At 38.3% G+C, this 4,624-nt stretch overlaps 1 pseudogene across 2 annotated transcripts; it reads right to left on the minus strand.

The window, feature by feature from the left end:
• Positions 1-254: 254 nt before the first annotated feature.
• Positions 255-3,515, minus strand: LOC149221641 (pentatricopeptide repeat-containing protein At3g57430, chloroplastic pseudogene; annotated as a pseudogene). 2 transcript variants are annotated; one of them, XR_016249379.1, is made up of 2 exons: positions 3,032-3,169; positions 255-2,940 (listed from the first exon to the last, which is right to left on the minus strand). The product of XR_016249379.1 is annotated as a pentatricopeptide repeat-containing protein At3g57430, chloroplastic pseudogene, transcript variant X2 (transcript). The 2 variants fall into 2 exon arrangements; XR_016249378.1 differs by having other exon boundaries at positions 255-3,515.
• Positions 3,516-4,624: the final 1,109 nt, after the last annotated feature.

The following is a 4,624-nucleotide window of genomic DNA, read 5'->3' on the forward strand; positions in this document are numbered from 1 at the left end:
AGGTATGCTGCTTAAAATTCTAGGACTCTCTTGATGTTAATTACTTGACCAATGTTTATCAACATATGGTTGCATCCCAGATGTCCTGTTATTTTGTTATTTATACGCATGCCTTTTCTCTCTACAGGTTTATATAAATTATCATGTTCGTTTCAAGCATCAATACTTTGGCCTTTTCTCATCAAAATGATAGGGGGCATAGAGATCGAAATAATGGTTAGCATGCCCAATAATGTCGACGATATGTTCATTGATTCATTTAGTTTGTATCACAAGTAATCTCCACATGAGCACAGCCCACAATGATGGTCAACATGCCCACTAATGTCAATGATCTGTGTGTTGGTTGATTTAGTTGGTATCACCAGTAATCTCCACATGGAACACAACCCAATAAAGGTCAGCACGCCCAAAAATGTCAATGATATGTTTGTTGATTGACTTAGTTGGTATCACCAGTAATCCCCACATGAACACAATCCATTCAGGAAATGATGAAACCGGTTTGTATCCCTTAATATAACTTCTCGGTCCACAATTTTGGATATGAACTTGATAGCAGAATGGCAATCACCACACACACGAATATTCTTCATAATTCGTATGGGTGAACCAGGAAAAGTGCTGATAAGTCCAAAAGCAAGAGCCAGCTTCTCACTGTGGTAATAAAGAAGATTTTCCTTCTCATTCTGCTGAATGTCATGAAGCACAAATTCAGTCCTAGGCACATATCCTACCTTCTCTATCTGCCCCATTAGTCCTTCCAATGTTGCATATATTTCCTCTACTTGTGGGTGTGATCTGTCATCTACTACAAATGTATGCACTGTGTTCTTAACCTCAATCCAGCTGCATCCTGGCTCCTTCTTAATCCCACCTTCTTTCATCATTCTCCTCACCTTTGCTACATCCTCCCACTTGCCAGCTGATGCATACATATTTGCCAGCAGCACATGTGTTCCAGATCCTTCGGGTTCCAAATCAAAAAGGTGTTCTGCTGCCCGTCTACCTATTTCTGTATTACCATGAGTTCGAGAAGCAGCAAGCAAAGATCCCCAAACTGATGCATTAGGTTCAAACGGCATTTCATTAACAAGTCTCTCCGCCTCATCTACTCGTCCAGTGCGGCCAAGAATGTCAACCATGCAAGCATAGTGCTCTAGTCCTGGTTCAATACCATGATCTCGAATCATGGAATCAAAGTATAAGCAAGCTTCATCCACAAGCCCTGCATGGTTGCATGCAGACAAAACACTAATGAGGGTAATGTTGTTTGGCTTGACGCCTACTTGCAGCATTTGTTCAAATAGATGGAGGGCTTCACAACCACGCCCATGGTGGGCACACCCTGCAATAACTGCGGTCCAAGAAACCACGTCCCGCTCTGGAATTCTGTCAAATGTTCGACATGCATCTTCTATGCTTCCACATTTGGCATACATGTTAATAAGGGCATTCCCTGCAAAGACATCTGACTCATAGCCAACTTTAAACACATGGGCATGAAACTGCTTTCCTTGTTCAAGTGCTGATAACCCTGCACATGCATTAATAGCGCTAGAGAAAGCAAACTGGTCCAACTCCATGCCTTTACAATGCATGTTCCAAGACAGATCTAATGCTTTTTCACCATGTCCACTCTGAGTATATCCTGCGATCATGGAAGTGCATGTCACCACATCTATCTCAGACATATGATCAAATATTTGACGGGCATTCTCTACGCTTTTGCATTTAGAATAGGCATCAACTAAGGCATTCCCCATAAAAATATCCAACCCAATTCCACATTTGATAATGTGGGCATGAACCAGCTCGCACTGCTCAAGAGTTGCTAAGCCTGCGCATGCTCTGAGAAGATTTGAGAAAGTAGATTGATTAGGCATCATGCCCAGCTGTAGAATTTGATCAAACAATTTTACAGCCGCCAGAGCATGCCCACCCTGTGCATATCCTGCAATCATAGCATTCCATGAAACCAAATCCCGAATCAGCATTCTATCAAACAGGTTGCTTGCACTCTCAATACATTCACACTTGGAATACATATCAACAAGACCACCACTTATATAGACATCAAACTCAAATCCAGCTTTCACAATATATGAGTGAACCTGTTTTCCCTCCTCCAAAGCTGCTGCACTGGCACATGCCTTGAGAATGCTAGATATCGTGAACTGGTTTGGCTTCACTCCAGCAGGTCCCATTTTTTGAAACAGGTGGAGTGCTTCCCTGTCTGCCCCATATTGTACGCTTGCTGCTATGGTTGCATTCCACGAGACCATGTCTCGTTTTGACATTTTGTCAAACAAATGGCGTGCACATTCTATCATTCCGCACTTTGCATACATGTCAATCAGAGCATTCATGGCAAAGATATCGAAATCCAATCCAGTTTTGATTAAGCCATTGTGGATCAGCATACCCATATCCAACGCTTCCAAGTCTGCGCAGGCACTAAGTATACTTGAGAAAGTGAATTGATCTGGTTCAATGCATTCTCTATGCATCTGTTTGAAAAGTTCAATAGCTTCCTCGCTATGCTCATTCTGTGTATATCCAGCAAACATGGCATTCCATGACACTACATTTCGTTCCGACATTCCATCAAACAATTGGCGTGCATCATCCACATGAGCACATTTTGCATACATATCTACAAGAGCATTGCCCACATAAATATCGGCCTCAAAGCCAGATCTTATAGCATGGTAATGAACCTGCTTGCCCTGCTCGATGGCCAGAAGACTGGAGCACGCCTTAAGAACACTTGGAAATGTGAACTGATTTGGCTTAAAACCTTCCCTGTGCATTTCAACAAAGAGTTTCAAGGCCTCTTCACCCTGCCCATTCTGCGCATACCCTGTAATAATGGCAGTCCATGATATGAAGTCTCGTCTGGGCATTTTGTCAAACATATGGCGCGCAAGGTGGATGTTTCTGCATTTGGCATACAGATTGATAAGGTGGTTTCCAAGAAGGACGTCTGCAAGAAACCCAGTTTTCGTGATATGGGCATGGAGTTGCTTACCTTCTGCCAAGGCATTCATGGCGACACAGCTCTGCAAGAGTTTGGCATAGCTATCAGAGTCTGCTGGAATCCGTCCTTCATCCATGCCTGTCAATATATTACCTCCAATGGCAGTAGCGCCATCGTTATTGAAACAGCTTGTACGGAAATACATCAAATTCATTGATATACGGTGGTGTGCTGTGGTTCGTGCCATTCCAGCCCCGCATGAAGGCCAGGCACTCAAACTCTTATTTTTTCATGGCAATGCAGACTTTTCAGAATATCAAGGACTGTTGGGAAGGAGTTTTAGCAGACAGAGTGGCCATCCATGACCACGTCCTTCTGTAAATTTCCATATTTTATGGTAAATTTGCCGAATCTCTATGCTGACGAGAACAAAATTAAAATATCATACCCATAAAAATAAGTTTGTGCGCTGCAGTGATTACAAACCTCGCTTTAAAAGGTGTTAAAAATCACCCCAAATTTTTTTAATTCTCTGGATAGATGAAAGACAACAAATTTTATTAAATAAACGAAGTATTACTCATCACTAGTTATTGAAAAAATAAATAAATAAAATTTCAATGCACTGTAGATTTATGAAGTACAATAAAATTTTATTTTTTTATCCATTTTTTTGGGATCATTGTAGAGATATGACTGAAAAGAAAGATGGTGATCTTTCAGAGATGACTAAAAATTTAGTAGGATTATAACTTTATCATGTCTAAATTATGGTTAAATTTAATATTTATTATTTGCTTTTTAAATTTTAGAAATAAATTATATAATTTTATTATTTATGGATATTTATATCTAAAACTTTTGTGATCCATAATGTAGATATAAGTCTTTCATTAGGATTTGTGATTAATCTGAAAGACTTATATCTAGATATTTATATCATTTCAAATTTCACTGAATGAAATATTATACATCTTAAATTTTTCAAATCTCATTTCATGTATTGTATTATATAAGTTAAAAAATTCATGGATATGTTATTTATTATCATATTTAATGTGTTTATTTCTAGAATTTAACATAAGTTTTCATTATTTCTTAAAAAGAATAGATCATGATTATATTTAGGATAAAGAAAATTTAGCATATAGAGTGAAACTTTCTAAGATATTGTTCTTAATTAAGTTTAGATATTAACAATTACAAAATGGATATGATCAACATAACAAAACCTAAAATTGTGATTTTGATCATTTAGTTTTTTTGCATCATCAAATCTTCACTTCTTTGTTCTCCATGTTCATGATTCTCTTTTTCTAGACCTTATGCATCTTTATCTATCACATGCTTTGATTGGTCAAATCAAATATGTTCGATGATGCTTTGCTCAGTCAAATATTTTAAGAATGCCCTTGGACCTCTCTTATTCCATGCCCAAGATCCATGAGACACACCCTTTGTACTCTTAAATGCTTGGGGTAACATTTTTTATAGATGGCTTAGATTCTTAAACGAGCCATGGAGATGGTAATATAATTGTCGTTACCACCAAATCTATGCATTAGGGATTACACTATAGCATCCACTCTAACATATAATGGTTTGAGAGATAAGAGAACAAATAATGTCCTTATAAAAATAATA

The sequence above is a fragment of the Pinus tabuliformis genome, chromosome Q (genome assembly GCF_031772625.1).
Source record: "Pinus tabuliformis cultivar Carrire ecotype Pingquan chromosome Q, CPIR1, whole genome shotgun sequence".
Classification (NCBI taxonomy): Eukaryota; Viridiplantae; Streptophyta; class Pinopsida; order Pinales; family Pinaceae; genus Pinus; species Pinus tabuliformis.